The sequence below is a fragment of the Ptiloglossa arizonensis genome, chromosome 2 (assembly GCF_051014685.1).
Source record: "Ptiloglossa arizonensis isolate GNS036 chromosome 2, iyPtiAriz1_principal, whole genome shotgun sequence".
NCBI lineage: Eukaryota > Metazoa > Arthropoda > Insecta > Hymenoptera > Colletidae > Ptiloglossa > Ptiloglossa arizonensis.
This window is the reverse complement of record NC_135049.1, coordinates 29,384,503-29,401,728: the sequence shown is the minus strand read 5'-3', so window position 1 is coordinate 29,401,728 and position 17,226 is coordinate 29,384,503. Positions and strand designations below refer to the sequence as shown.

Below are 17,226 nucleotides of genomic sequence, written 5' to 3'. Positions count from 1 at the left end.
TCTATAAAATTAGAAACAAGATTTCCATACACACTTTCTTCGCGATAGATCGTTTGCAATTACAGGTACATCTAAATACACTACCTACTACTGTATTTTCTCAGTCCTCTCGCCATTCTATAAAATTAGAAACAAGATTTCCATACACAGTTCCTTCGCGATAGATCGTTTGCAATTACAGGTACATCTAAATACACTACCTACTACTGTATTTTCTCAGTCCTCTCGCCATTATATAAAATTAGAAACAAGAGTTCCATACACTTGGGACATTTTTTCACTCACGAATCACAAGGGTATACTCTCTTCCTCGTTTATTTCTCCGAATCGAAGTAGCCTCCGTCGTCGATGTTTCCAAGCACCGATCGTTATTGAATTTAACGGCTCGGGGAGCAGTTCGATTCACCGAGATATTTAACAACGAGTCGGTCCGAGATCAGAAATAGGAGGATACGTCGGGCGGGGCAAGAAGAACCCGCCTCGGCCAGGTGAGTTTGTCGAGGCGGTCTCCTTCGAAGACGCGACGGCTACGCAGAAATCGCGTTACCAGGAACGCGAGGTTCTCGTTAAGAGAAACTCCGTAAATGTAAAGTCGACCGGTAGAGATCGCTCATTGACGTGGACCCAACTGGATTTTCCTGGGAACAACGCGACCGACCGCTCCAAAACCTCGTCCCATTGAAGCGTTTTATTTTCGATCGAGGCGGCGGCCATTTCGCCCGGTGCAAAAATAGCGACGATGGAACGACGTTCCCCCGAACGTCGAGATCCTCGTATCCGAACAAGGAACCTATTCGTCTCGATATTTAAGTAACACGATTCCAACGAGTTTATGCTCCGGAGGATTAAATTAATTCGGAGGGGAAAAATTGATACGAGTGGTTACGTCGTGGTAAATTCTTGGAGATAAGTGGGGATGAGAGTGTTCACGGAACGTGTACCATTTTTCCTTGGACTTTTCCGAGTTTTCTCTAGAAGAACATCTAGATCGGTGTTGAAAAGATGGTACTGTTTTAGCCTTGGATTTTTCCAAGATTTCTCTCTCGAAAAAGAGTTTAGATCACTGTTAAAAGAATACCATTTTTGTCGGGATTTTTCCAAGTTTTCTTTCTCAAAAGAAAATCTAGATCAGTGTTTAAGGAATGGTACTATTTTTCCGGGATTTTTCCAAGTTTTCTCTAACAAAAGAAAGTCTAGATTAGTGTTTAAGAAATGGTACTATTTTTCTGGGATTTTTCCAAGTTTTCTCTCTCAAAAGAAAATCTAGATCAGTGTTTAAGGAATGGTACTATTTTTCCGGAATTTTTCCAAGTTTTCCCTCTCAAAGAGAAAATCTAGATCAGTGTTAAAAGAATGGCACTATTTTCCCCAGTTTTCCCCAAATTTTTCCAAGTCTTCTGTATAAAAAGGTCTACATCAGTGTTAAAAGAATGGTACTATTTTACCCTTGAATATTTCCAAATTTTCTCTCTCAAAAGAAAATCTAGATCAGCGTTAAAAGAATGATACCATTTTACCATTAAATATTTCCAAATTTTCTCTCACAAAAAGATTTCTCTCTCAAATCAACGTTAAAACAACAGTACCATTGTCCCTCTAATTTTTCCAAATTTTCTCTCCAAAAGAGCATCTGAAACCACCATTAAAAAAACAACACCACTCGCTCTCCTCCATACTATTCTCCCAACTTCTCTCCCTCTCTCTCTCTCTCTTTCTCTCTCGCAAAAAAAAAATTCCGCTAACCTACCGAATTTGAAACCGATCGAGCGAGTCGTCGACCGCTTTCGTAATAAATTCCCAGTGGTACCCTCTTCGCGGTTCAGGGCGTCCCCTCCCCTCCCCCCTTCCGTCCCTCTCCACCTAGACCAACGTTAAAAGAACGGTCCCGACAACGGTAACCGCATTTTTCCCCCGGATTCGTCGTTCTTCGCTCGGTTCCCTGGAGAACGCGAATCAAAGGGTTCGAGTCGTCCGGTCTAAGTCGAGGAGGCCTGTGTCAGCCACGTCGGCGATCGCGTTTTCAATGAAGTCCTTATAAAGGTAAGGTGCGTGGCTTCTACGGGGAACCGCGTCGCGGGGCCCAGGCTCTCGAGGAAAAACGTTCGATTCGAAGGAAAGGAGAAGCGGTGGCCACTGCACGGTCTTCCCAGATTCGTTTAATCGCCGCGGGGGCTATCGATCCGGGATGAATGCACCGCAATGGGACGGCCACCGACGGTGCCCCATTCACTGCTTCCCATCGACTCGTCGAGCTTTCGCGCGAGGCTTTCGTAGGAGCTTCGCGTTCGGTTACGCGCTCGGGCCCCCTCGTCGCGGCGCCGCGTTCGTCTCTTTCGTGCCACCGTGCGTACCACGGTACCGTTACAACTGGACGTAGTCGTCCCCCCTACCTTACCCCCTTTCGGTCTTTACGATTTTCCGCGGGGATCTTTTTGCGAGCGGGCGCGTCTCAAGTTCGTCCCGCGCTCGATCCAGATCGACCATCGAGATCAACGCTCGAGATACGCCCGATTTATAACGACCCCGTAGCGGCCACGCGTATTGGAAAAAGCGGGATACGAGATACGGAGCGGACGTCACGCTCGCTCACGAATCGATACGGTTTCGATCCCGCGTCGTCATCCCCGTGGGTGTGGATCCGAACGAGAACCGAGCTTTTTCGCGCCCGCGCGCGAGATAGACGTAAGTCGATTGCAAAATGATCGTCGTCGTGATCGCGACGCAACCGAGATAAGGATCGACGTGGTTCGTTTCTGGCATCGGCACGGTGGGAACGTAATGTCCGGCATCGAGCACCGTTCGCGGGAACCGGAGTTCTTGCGACACGGTATCGATAGCAAATTGAACGTCAAAACACGAGCAACAAAGTGGAAAGTTCACGGTACGCCGTTACGATTTCTGACGCGATTAATGGTACCGGTGACCAAGTTCAACGCGTTACTGCGGGGACTGGTGCGTAGGTGGAAGATGTATCGGAATGTTGCTTCGGTAATAAGTTAAATACAGAAGACGCTAGTTACAGGGTACAGAGTTCACGGTGCAGTTTTTTGGTTTCTGGGTGGATTGACGGTGTAGAAGTGCAAGCTCGGGGTGTTCTTCGGGGGTCTGAGTGCGTAGGTGGGGGCGGAAGATGTGTTAGGAAGGTGGTACCGTGCCAAATTACATACAAAGGACACTAATAACAAAATATAAAATTCGTGGTAGAATAATTTATTTTCCAGTGCAAGATCAAGGTATTCTTGAAGTTTTAGATGTGAAGGTGGGGGCAGAAAATGTCCAAGAGTGTAGATACCGTACCAAATTAAATACAAAACACACTAATAACAAAGTGTAAAATTTACGGTAGAATATTTTACTTTCTGGTACAAGAACAGAGTATTCTTCGAGGTCTAGAATAATTTACTTTCCAGTGCAAGATCAAGGTTTTCTTGGATGCCTAGATGCGAAGGTGGGGGCGGAAGATGTCCGAGAGTATAAATATCGTACCAAATAATATACAAAACACACTAATAACAAAGTGTAAAATTTACCGTAGTATATTTTACTTTCTAGTGCAAGATCAGGGTATCTTAGAGGCCTAGATACAAAAGTGATGGCAGAAGATGTACCAGAATGTGGATACCGTACCAAATGAAATACAAAAGCCACGAGTTTCAATGTCTGGTGCATCTTCGGAAGATTTTCCGAGATTCCAGATGCGTGGGCGTTGCCAGAAGATACGTGGTATTGATATTTTCCAGCCGTATAAAAGTTCCGTTCCCTTCGACCGCGTAAACTGCGTGTCCCTAAGGCAAACATCGCCAGACGCCTCTTCGTATCACCCACTCCTCTTGATAAGCTCGTTTTGTCGGTGCACGCGTCCACATTGATAAAACGCTTATCGTTGAAAGATTAGTACGGATCGAGCTCGGTTCTCGCAGTTTGCGCGCGATGTGCAACAATTCGGCGAGGCGGGTACCAGTCTGAGAAACCTCGACTACGCGGAAAATCTTTTCGACGTTCGTTCTAAAATCTTAAACAATCGTTTAAACAAATCGTTCGACGATCACCAGATGCATCGTCGCGGATTCGAGAAAAAATTATTACGAGAGATCGAAAAACTTGAACCGTACACGTTAGTAGACGATACCGTTCGCGTGTACTTTCGAAGAGAAGAAAAAAGATCCGTAAAAATGGAAAATTATCGCGTTTGTTCGTTCGTGTTCGATAGGAATGGTTTTTAGGGCCCGAAGGGAAGCTGGTAGGACGCTGGTCAGGGGGATCGTTGCACCGTGGCGCGCGGTTATTGTTCGGTATTGCCAAGGTAGATCTAAACGTACCGCTTGAAAAGCCCCGACACGGTCATACACGCGGGATACCTCACCCGAGACAATTTATAATTCGATGATTATCTGTACACGCGGTGTATATACCGCGTGATGTCGATAACGCGGAGATCTGCGTGCCAGCCGGGCATAAATTTCGCGTTAAAAAGGTACGTCGTTTTCGCCGGAGTCACGACAAATTATTGATGATCTTATGGACAGGCAATAGAGATCGTTATCGGGCTCGCTTCACAGAAAGGTTGTGTCGTGCAACACGACATTGCAAAAAGCTTCAAATACCTGTTCGCGTTGTGTTCACCGGGAAGAAATGGCCACGCGCGTTTCCAAGCGGACACGGGCCCCTTCGTGGGAGTGGATAGAACCGTAGAGGGTTTCTTGGCCCGCTTCGACGCGTTCACTGCCGCGGAGTATTTCAACGCGACTCCTATCGGACCATGGCCGCTTCACCGTCACGCTCTATGGAAAAAGTACACGCATTGTGACCGAGCCGTGGACACGGTGCACGAAGACGTAGCCTCCAGTTGGCAAGTTTGCGCAACGTTTCGTTACGATCGAAGGACATCGAGGAATCGTTCCGTTCGCGTGTTTCGAGAAACGAACTCGAATGAGGATCGAAGTAGACCCGAGAGAGAACACACGGTTGAAAGACTCTTGAAACTTTCGACGTTGACCGAAGATCCAGATGGACCTGGATCAAGTTCGAGATGACCTGGAAGAGCCGAACCTGCGTCAGAGGGGACTGGAGAGACCTGTTGTTCAAAGACGTGAAAGACCTGCTGCCAAAGAGATCCGGAGAACCTAGATCCACGTCACTCGAGGAACGTTGACGCTGTTCAATTCGATTCTCTGGAGTTCTCGGCGACATCGACCGAACGAAGATGAACCTAGATAATCTACGCGACCCAAACCTACGTCATAGGAGACCCCGACACCTCCGATCTACGATCACTCTCGATCGGTGTTTCTCGTGCCACGTCCGAGCCCTCCAGAACAAAGCACATAACTCCATGAACTCGCACCTCTCGTAACCTCCCCTCGCCGATAACTCGTACGTTTCAGCGTAGAAATCCCGCCCCCACGGTTCGAAATCGCGATCTAAGCGATTTCGCGATCGTTTATGTTACGCTACGAATTAAACCCGGGATTCTCCGACGCCCCCCGGAGCGTAATCCCCTATATTTGCCGCCGAAGCGTCTTCTACCAAGTGCCGGGACGACAAAGAGAAAAGGGGACGAGGTAGAGCATCGTCTAGTGAAAACTTTCGGTGTTCACGGAGGAGTAGATGCGAACGCGAGGGTGGAAGGTGTAACAGAATGTTGGTACCGTAGCAAATTAAATACAAAAGACACTGATAATAAAATGTCAAATTCGCGGTAGAATAATTTACTTTTGAGTGTAATATCAAGGTGTTCTTGGAGGCCTAGATGCGAAGGTGAGGGTGGAATACGTACCAGAATGTTGGTACCGTACCAAATTAAATACAAAAGACACTGATAACAAAGTGTAAAGTTCACGATAGAATATTTTACTTTCTAGTGCAAAATCAGGATATTCTTGGAAGCCTAGATACAAAGCTTGTGATTGGAAAATATACTAGAATATTGGTACCGTACCAAATTAAATACAAAAGACACCAATAACAAAGTGCAAAGTTCACGTTAGAATATTTTACTTTCTACTACAAAATTAGTGTATTTTTGGACACCTAGATACAAAGATTGGGGCAGAAGATATACCAGAACACTGGTACCGTCCCAAATTGTACACAAAGAACCCTAGTGACAAAATGTAAAATTCACAGTGCAATGTTCCAGCTTCTAATACAACTACAGAACACTGTCACCGTCCCAAACCGTGCGCAAAGGACGCTAAAACCAAATTTCGACTCTCACGATGCAATATTTCAATTTCTAACACTAACTCGATAAGATTCTCTAGGGTCTACGCGCGTAGGCATCCGTGTGAAGGATTGGACGAGAAGTTATGGAAATAGGGACCGATAGGAGGGCCTGGTCCCCACGGTAAGGCTTGCTTCGAAGCTTCGATACGCGCGACGCTCTCGAAGCGATACCGCGTCGTCTTTAAAGGGCATCAGTATGCAGAAGGTCGCCGTGGCAAGAATTTTGGGCTCGTCGTCTCGCGGACCGGGCAACTCTTGTCTACTCCCGCGCGTGCACCGCGCGGATTCGCAAGCGGACAATATTTCTACCGTTTGGTCGGCCGAGCGTAACCTGTCCATTGTTAGCCGCATATATTTACTTTGGTTACGACGCCGGCCATAAGCGAAGTACTGTTAGCCCGCGTATAGTATGACGTATCGCCGCGACGATCTTGATATTTCTTTCTCGCCATCGTGTAAACGACGCGGGTTTTTCGGGAGGCAGCTGAATTACAAGCGTGCACCGTACTCGCGCGTTTCCAGACCGTTTTCGACCCGTCCCAGGTACCACGCTCGCGATTATTTCGCCGTCGTTCTCCGCTACGAAATACCGTTGCCACCGGGTCGCAGGCCGCGTCTCTCCTTCGCGTTTTACGCGTACCTCGAGCGGAGAACGCCGGTTTTCAGAGCCGAGAGACGAGAGTTTTTACAACGCGGGAAACCAAAACGCGGATTTTTTAACCAGAAATAAAGTTCTAGCGTTCGTTGAAACGTTTTGGTGTTAATTTTTCAAAGAATCTCACACGGACGACGCGGAGTAATTGATAAGTTTTTTGGGATAATATTCCTCAAGTGGATTTTTTCGTTTGGAGTTCTTTCTTTGAAAGTTTCGTCGAGACTTCTCGAGACTCTTAGTTTTCTAATTACGAACGAATTGGAGAGGTCTTGGAGAAGATAAGTATTAAGTCGTTCGGAAAGTCATTTTGTTTTTTATTTTGGAAAAAATGAAATACGATTTTTTTAGAGTGTCTAAACATTTTACTAAATTATACATTCTCCATTTTGGAAAACGAAATCACTTTCCGAACAGCCGAGTATTTCGAGGAAAGTTTCTGTCCGAAGACTGCAGTACGAGTGCATGGTGAATAAATTTTTTAGACACTTTCTCCAAGGTGTACATTGTACTTTTCGAAGATGAATATTGTATTTCGAGAAAAGTTTCCAACAACGCAACGGTACAGAGTATCGGAGTATAGTAACCCCGGTGGGAATACAATCTCAGACCCGGAGGATCGATGAAATATTTATTCAACGATAGGTATCTATCCGCGACGTTTCCTTAGGAAGAAGTTAATTTATACCCAACGAGCACCACCTACAGAATCGGTACCGTAAATCGATCGTTGGACGAGCGCCGAACTTGTTTTCGAGAAACAATCGCGCATGCACGAGTGTCCCATTGTCTGGCATCATCGAGCGATTCCATCGAGAGAGATAAAGAAACGGGAGAAGAAAATCGTTACAGATACGTTGCTAGTGGTTGCGCAATAACACACGTTAATTACCAACGGTCGAATCAGGGAATCGAGAATTACCTCCCGGTCGTGAACACCGTTAATTAATTAAACGCGCGAGAGAGCACGGCCACGCGAACGAGCTCGTGAAGGCAACGTCACCTGCGCAGCCGCGACGGAACACTATCGTTACGTTTCACCACGGGTGAGCTTACGTTCCCAGACATCGAATCCGTCTTCTCCCCCACGAGCGATAACAACCCCTCCTCGAAGTACGTTCCGTTCCTTTTTCCCTCGGTCTTGAGAATTTACCGTGCATCGTTACGCCGACTGAACTTTCCATCCAAAGATCCTAGAGTACAATACTGTGCTCTCCGATAAAATCCTTAACGCACGATACGGATCTCTTTTAACCTGATCGTATACCCAATACGCATCGATGCTTGTCAAGGTTTCAATTTTTCCGTACAGTCCTAGTCTCGTCTCCGTTCATTTACATGTAGAGTTTTGCAAACCAATTTGTAATTTGCGTTAGAAACATTGGGAACATTTTTTTCGACCGAAAGCTTTCTACGATTAAACATACTGCAGTGGATACTCTTCTACAGTAGATACTACAGTAGATACTACAGTGATACTCTTCTACAGTAGATACTACAGTGATACTCTTCTACAGTAGATACTACAGTGATACTCTTCTACAGTAGATACTACAGTGATACTCTTCTACAGTAGATACTACAGTAGATACTGCAGTGATACTCTTCTACAGTAGATACTACAGTAGATACTACAGTGATACTCTTCTACAGTAGATACTACAGTAGATACTACAGTGATACTCTTCTACAGTAGATACTACAGTAGATACTACAGTGATACTCTTCTACAGTAGATACTACAGTGATACTCTTCTACAGTAGATACTACAATAGATACTCTTCTACAGTAGATACTACAGTGATACTCTTCTACAGTAGATACTACAGTGATACTCTTCTACAGTAGATACTACAATAGATACTCTTCTACAGTAGATACTACAATAGATACTACAGTGGATACTCTACTACAATAGATACTACAGTAGATACTACAGTGATACTCTTCTACAGTAGATACTACAGTACATACTACAGGGATACTCTTCTACAGTAGATACTACACAGTAGATACTACACAGTAGATACTACAGTAAATACTACAGTAGATACTACAGTAGATACTACAATAGATACTACAGTAGATACTATATTCCTCAGTTCCCCCCGATTCTGTTTACAAAGATACGAAATACAAGTTCGGGACATTCTCAATTCGAAACGCTCTCGATAATGTACCCTTTGCACTCGAAGCGTTTTCACTACCTGAAACTACCGCCTCGATGAAATCTTTTCAATCGGAAAAATTAACATTTAATGAAATATTTTTGTTTCAATACTTGACATACATATGTTTACATCTAAAAAGAGTGTAATACCCAATTTCCAATTTCAATTTCAAGTCGCGAAATTTTTCCAAATTGGAAGAAGTACACTGAATTGTGTACTGATCAAGGGTCTCCTCTCGAGTTCAAAGGGTTAAACCTACGACGACAAACGTCACGTTTCTTGAACCCTAGACTCTCCAGAGTCGTGAAACACCAATTCCCCGTGTATTTCGTTTCATTTTTCGACCAAATGATCTCGAGCGTCGAAAGAACGACGCTCGGAGGTTAGGGTTCTCGTTCCGAACTCGACGAGCGTTCGGTGACTTATGGAGGGAAGTGCACGCGCACCGATCGCGGCTCGCGAAGAACGCGTGCACCGAAAAAGAGGGGTGGGGGGTGTGGAGCGGCGAGGACGGCAGGGAGGGGGAAGGGTGTACCGTAAGGCATCCGGAGATCGTTTCGCCGGATCAAAATTTCAGGGGCTCGAGCAGCCCTTCTCCCGGGCCCTGCGTCGGGCCAGGAAATTATTTCTCGAAGGCCACTTACCGAGGCGCTCACGAAGAAGTAATCGGACAGAAAATACGGAGCCACGGCCCGATAATGGCCGACTCGGGCCCAGCGTGGCCCGCAGGGGCCCCGAGTTCTCCACCGGTCGGAAACAACGCGACCAGAACCGTGTACGCAGCTCCCTTTTATCGATCGTCCCTCGTTCGATCCTGCGCACGGCTACTTTTGATCACTTTCTCACGTTGCGAACCCGGAACGGATCGGGCCGGGGAGACCCGCTGATTACGGGAATTAAACCGTGAATCGAGCTCGGGGCCCCCAGTCGCGCGAAAATTGTAATTAAACGCGCTTACGCGATCGAACTCGACCGATTTCTTACCCGTTACGCGATTCGGGGAACCGACGCCGGTGTTTAACCCCTCGCGAGATGGACCTTCCTCCCGAGACGATATCAATCACCCTCGGTACACGTTACATTTTCTCCCTCGCCCTTCGAATGTTCTTTTTTCCCATCGGTCCGTCCCCTCGTCGAATTTTTCGTGTCTTTCGTTCTTACGCGCGTTCGCGACTTTTCTCGCTCGTACGATTATATCGTCTCTGGTCCAATTTTTTATGGTTTTTAATTTTTAAAAAACACATTCGCGACTTTTCTTACTTGTGCTCTAATCATTTCGTCTCTCGTCGAATTTTTTATGGTTAATTTTTACACACGTTCGCGACTTTTCTTACTCGTCTGATTATTTCGCCTCTCATTGAATTTTTTGGGTTTTCCATTTTTACACACCATCATGATTTTTCTTACTCGTCTGATTATTTCGTCTCTCGTCGAATTTCTGACGATTAATTCTTACACCCATTCGCGACTTTTCTTACTCGTGCTCTAATTATTTCGTCTCTCGTCGAATTTTTCTTACTCGTCCGATTATACCGTATATCGTCCAATTTTTTACGGTTTCTAATTTTTACACAAATCCGCGACTTGTCTTACTCGTCTGATTATGTCGTCTCTCGTCGAATTTCTGACGGTTAATTCTTACACCCATTCGCGACTTTTCTTACTCGTGCTCTAATTATTTCGTCTGTCGTCGAATTTTTCATGGTTAATTTTTACACCCATTCGCGACTTTTCTTACCCACGGTGTTTGTTTTTACACACATCCGTGACCACCGTCGTTAATCCACAGCAAAAAGAATTTCAGCTCTCGATTGATTCAAAAACCGAACAAATCGAATCGAACGTGCCTGCTCCGACTGATCGCGAACCGATAGATATACAATACCGACGACAAATTCTTTCGACCGAAGAAAGAATAACACAATTCGACCGAGAACATTTTCGCGCGATGGAATGCTCTCTCCTCCGACAATAATCGTTTTACGAGCGCGGTGACGTCACGGAGATAACGATAACGGAAGCGAGAAGATAATACAAGGGAGCCGTATTTAAATACTCGAGTCACCTCGTACGGTTAGGATCGCTCACGAATCCGTAGTAAAAAAAAAAGAAAAGAAAAGAAATCGTTTCGCGCGTTCGATCGCGACCGAATCGTATTCTTTTTCCCGGTTCGAGGCTTCCTCCTCGGTGCGCGCTCGCTAATTATAGAACACACTCACCACCGTGGGATTTATTGTCTTCGTGTGTCACGTTTCTATAGTTAGCGCCGCGCGCAATTTCCACTTTGATCTCATTATCGTACGGTGTCGGTTTCCCCCACCCCGCTCGCTCTGGGCCCGTGTAGCCGAGATTCATTTTTTCCCCGGTTACGAGGACGCGTCGTACGTTGATGCAGACCGCGCGCAACAAGACGACCGATGGTAGTCTTTAAACGTTGAACGACGCTCGTAAAATTTATTTAAATCGCCGGACGAAGAAATCCAACCGGCAGGGAGATCGTTTCGTTCGGTCGATTCTCGAGCACGGGTGATTAATACCGATTCGCGACGACAACTAGAGGATCACCTTGAGCGACTTCGTCGATCGGGTGTGCAACATTTTAAATGCTACAGTGTGCCGTCGCGCGCGTTCGAATCCCGTGGCCAGGAGAAACACCGAACGGACTATCGTCCGGTTCGTATTCTAATTACGTCGGTGATATCCGTAACAGGATCGCGAAACTATTGTCGCCCGGAGCATGACTCGGTCAGTTTAATCGCGGAACCGCGGAGTCACGATGCGCCGCGACGTACGTCCCGACGGTTAAAGGATCAAAAACGTTGAAGCCCGAGCAGCCCGGAGATAAGCCAACTGAATTAAGAAGAGCGTTTGCACGCCACTTATCGCGGGGATCGCGAACGCGTTATGCGTGCAACTGTACGCCGAGACACGCCCTAATAGCCACGATCTCTCAATAATTTGCCAGGAGTGATTTTTACGAATAATTCCAAGTGCCGCGCGAACCGCTCGGAGAACTCGTAAACGAGAAAAACGGCGCGTGGTGGAAAAACATCCCAGAACCGGGGATAAGTGACGAACGAACGTCAACGGGTTTACTCGTTTAACGAGAAACGTGGACGCACGATCGTCGAACGCAATGCCCGAGAGACGATAACGGAATCCAGATATAATGGTAGATACGTTTGGATTCCAATCGGGGAGAAAGCGATATATTTAACCAGGCCCTGGGAAAGGGGCGGTCGGGAATCAACGAATAAATCCCGGCCGGCCGGTTGAAGGAAGAGAGGAGATCGTTCGATTGTGCAACGAGGAAAGTAAAGCTACTTTAAAACGTATACAACACCGGAGGACCGTGTCCAGACGGAAAATTACGGGACGAGATTAGATCTGTCGGATCCCCGAACCGGTAACAATGGAAGCGGTTAAGAGTAACGACAAAAATGAAACCGCGGACCGGAGTAACGTAACGCGAAAAGAAAAATATATGGCGTTTGTCGAGATAAGGGGAGAGAAGGATGACTACGCGACCAAAGAGAGAGAAATTTGCAATTATGGAAAATCTTACCGGACAGAGGGTAACTAGGTACGAAAAACGATAAGAGGATAAAGTGCGAGAGAGAATTAACGGAAAACGTGGAATTAAAGTTTTCCCTGCGAGCTTCCGTTTTCCAGAGGCACGACTTTGGATTGTTGCCGAATACCGAGAGATAATATGCAAAATGGACATTTATTGTGATCTAATCGTAGTTGCATATTACAATCTGAACTTTACTACGGGTAAAGTATGTAATAATCTAATCGTTACTGTATATTGTAATCTGGACTTTACAACGCGTAGGAACTTTACGAAACATTACAATCTAATCGTAACTGTATATCGTAATTTGAACTTTACAACGCGTATAAATTTTACATAACGTTACAATATAATCGTAACTATATAATCTGAACTTTACAACGCGAACGAACTTTACAAAATAATTGCAGTAATTGCAATCTAATGGTCTCTGTATATCACAATCTGAACTTTACATCGCGTAAAGCACATAATATTCTAATGGTCTCTGTATATCATAATCTGAACTTTACAACGCGTATAAATTTTACATAACGTTACAATATAATCGTAACTATATAATCTGAACTTTACAACGCGAACGAACTTTACAAAATAATTGGAATAATTACAATCTAATGGTCTCTGTATATCATAATCTGAACTTTACAACGCGTAAAGCACATAATATTCTAATGGTCTCTGTATATCATAATTTGAACTTTACAACGCGAACGAACTTTACAAAATAATTGCAATAATTACAATCTAATGGTTTCTGTATATCATAATCTGAACTTTACAACGCGTAAAGCACATAATATTCTAATGGTCTCTGTATATCATAATTTGAACTTTACAACGCGAACGAACTTTACAAAATAATTGCAATAATTACAAACTAATGGTTTCTATATATCATAATCTGAACTTTACAACGCGCAAAGCACATAATATTCTAATGGTCTCTGTATATCATAATTTGAACTTTACAACGCGGACGAACTTTACAAAATAATTGCAATAATTACAAACTAATGGTTTCTATATATCATAATCTGAACTTTACAACGCGTAAAGTACACAATAATCTAATCGTCACTGTATACAATAATCTAAACTTTACAACGCGTACGAACTTTACAAAACATTACAATCTGATGGTCTCTGTATACCATAATCAAAACTTCGCAACGCATAAAGTACACAATAATCTAATCGTCACTGTATACAATAATCTAAACTCTACAACACGTACGAACTTTACATAACATTACACTCTACTCCCAACACTGTACTACAATCTGAAATTTCCAACGCGTACAAACTTTACGAAACATTGTAATCGTAATGGTAACCGTACACGATGATCCGAACTTTGCTCGTTCTTCGTCGGGACGAATAGTGGCTCTCGAAGCGGTTTCGCGCAGGAAATCGAGACCGGGTCGTGGCGTCGGTATCGCGGCCGCGTTTCCGCTCGGCGATCGGTGCTCGGGGCGTGTGTTCCAACGTCGTCGCGGATAAATCGGCGCGGAACACACGCGTCTCGCGGATTCTATCCCGTAGCAACGGGCCCCCGCAACTTCCGCGAGAACGATACGTGGTCCGAGCACGGGGAACAGGGCCGCGAGAAAGATTGCGAAAGGTCAAATTCCTCCGATTGGAGGCTCTCCTCGTCAAATTACGAGCCACGAGACGAAGAACCGTGCGACCGACGAGCAAAGAAAGGTTGGATTGCGTATGCATTCGTTATTTGCGGTTATACGGGGACAGCAAACGTAGTCTGCGAGAGAGAGAGAGAGAGAGAGAGAGAGAGAGAGAGAGAGAGAGAGAGAGAGAGAGAGAGAGAGAGAAGTGGTGGGGAGGGGACAGAGGCCCACGAAGACGGGGCCGGAGAGGAGGAGAATAAACCGATACAGAGATACCGCATCCAGGCGAAAGCCGACAAGCCAACAACTCTCGAAAGGGCCTGTGTTGCAGGGGTGCTGGAAGAAGACGGCTGGAATGCACCGAGAACAGGTCGCAAGGCTGCCGACATTCCGAAATTTGCAACGGCGTAAAGGACGGTGAACGAGTCCCATTGTGAGCCCACGAAATCACTCGGTCGCTGGCTCGTTGGTTCGCTGGCTCGCTGGCTCGCTCGTGGGCCCCGGAAGAAAAAATCCGAGCGAGCGGTTCAAGCTTTCGTCGGTGAGAGCTTCCACTGCTCCACGTGAACGCGATCGCGAACGTTTCCACGAGAGATCGTGGCCAAACCCCCCACCACCACCGTGAACGCGTTTCGGGCGTAAACATTTGCGCACGCGTGTCAGGATATCCACGACGACGCGCTTTTATCGCGTTTCAACGCGTCGACCACCGTGCGCGCGGATACGCGCGTGCACGTGTGCCTACAGCGGACGATGTGCATCGCCCGATCGAATACGCGGTAATTTTATAAAGGTACCGTGGAATGCACGCGGTTGATTTTTTTTGGTTTCTTTCTTTTTTTTTTATTGGGAGAAAGAAGAGAGAAAAGATTCGAGGAGGTGCCTCGTTGAAGCTCGGAACACGGGGACCTCGTGAAAATTTCGGAACTTTGATTTCTTGCAACTACTCGATAGCGAATACACGGTGGGTTAATTTTGTTTTTTTCTTTTTTTAACGGGACGATGGAATATATAGCGCGTGGTGGATTTTTAAGGGAAGATTCCGCGTTTTGAAAATTGTCCGGTCGGTGTCGAGAACGTGGAGGAATTTTTATACATGATTTTTCTATTTACTTTCCTAAAGAGAATTATGTATAGTAATGTACAGTATAATAGATTTTTATTGGAAAGAAGATTCAATTTTCTGAAAATTCGTTTTCGAAGTTTGAAACACGGAGGAATTTTTATAAAAACTTTTTCAATTTACCTCCCTAAAGAAAACTATGTACAGTAATGTACAGTATAATCAATTTTTATTGGAAAGAAGATTCAATGTTATGAAAAATCGTTCATCGAAGTTTGGAACGGGGAGGAATTTTTATAAAAACTTTTCAATTTACTTCCCTAGAGAGAATGATGTACAGTATAATAGATTTTTATCGGAAAGAAGATTCAATGTTAGGAAAATTCCTTTTCGAAGTTTGGAACACGAAGGAATTTTTATAAAAACTTTTCAATATACCTCCCTACGGACAACGATGTACATCAACGTACCTCATAATAGATTTTTATCGGAAAGAAGATTCAATATAATTCAATTCGTTGCTTAGAACACGGAGGAATTCTCGTAAAAAATTTTCTTCATTTATTTCGTTAATCCTCCTCCTGGAGGATGGTACTTTACAAACTAATCCCAAGCGATTGCAACGTTAATAACGCAGTCCGACTTCTACGTAAATAGATAATTATTTACAGGAAGGAGATTGCGTAACCGATCGTGTGAATTTCGAGAAGCGGGGACTCATCGCTCGTAGGATATTTTCCTACGCGAGTCCGTCGCGCGACTGTGCAACGCGAGAAGATGCGATTCCGAGCGAGGAGAACGCGGAATCGAAACTTACGTAACGCGCGGTCCACGCGTTTTGGGTCACTTCGTACGCGAATCGGGCACGGGTAACGTGGAACGCGTTGATCGGGAGTAGACGGGACGCGCAACGATGCTACGCGAGAAATCGGGAAAACGCGGGACGTTCGAAACAAAGAAAACGATACACCGTGTTATCGCGAGGACTTTAAACGGAGAACCGTTCCACGGTATTAACATATATACATTCCCGAGCTGCCATTCGGCGGTACCGTACGATCCGCAGCGTGAATCGATTTTTAACGCTTTTATTTTGCACCCCCCGCCTTTTACGAGGCAATTTTGCTCATCGACCGGCTCGCCGGGGTCTCCGTTGTAAATAAAAACCACGGGAGAAGAAAGAAAACGGCACGATAAAAGTTCCTCGGTTTCTTTTTCTTTTATTTTCTTCTGCTTCTCTTCTTTTTTTTGCCCCTCCCCCCAACGTCCTCTAACTTATACCGCGCCTGGTATTTACGTCCCCCATTCGCGGAGGCGCTACTCCACGCGTGTTTATTTATAAATTACCAGTAGTTACGATTCGACCGCAACGCGAGATCGTTCCGCGGAAAAATTAACACGGATTTTTTCTTTTTTTTTTTTGCATCTACGGTCGAAATAAGATACTCCGCTCGGATGAAATATTACCCAAATTTGTCGTTCGCGTGAAATTCACGTTAATCGGCGAAAGTTCGAAACCGTGGAATAATTACGAAATGTTTACGAAACGAGAATAACCGGTGGCGCGCTCGTTAAGTCGGAGACGTCGAGAACGGTTCAAGGTCGTCATCGATTTCTCACGCGGAACGATATATATTTTTCTGTTTTTTCTTTTTTTTCTCCTTTTGTTCTCCGTCGCGCTTCTCGACGATTTCGAACACGGTTGCGCAAACCTCTGGCTTCGAATTTACCGGTAAAACGCTCTTTCGAGATCGTTTCGTTGCACGTTCGAGGCTTCGATCGACCTCGCTTATCGCAAAAACTGTAACGTACCGGTTAAAAAAGAAAAAGGATGTTGACCTTGAAACGACCGACGTCTCACCGTCGATCGATACGATAAAATACACCTCTGTTGTACGTACTAAATAAT

General features: G+C 45.2%; 1 protein-coding gene across 3 annotated transcripts in view; it reads right to left on the bottom strand.

Annotated features, from left to right (window-relative positions):
- The window catches only part of Osp (myosin phosphatase Rho interacting protein outspread), a 323,581-nt gene that overhangs the window by 304,376 nt on the left and 1,979 nt on the right, over positions 1-17,226 (bottom strand). The gene's annotated exons all lie outside the window — the stretch shown is intronic.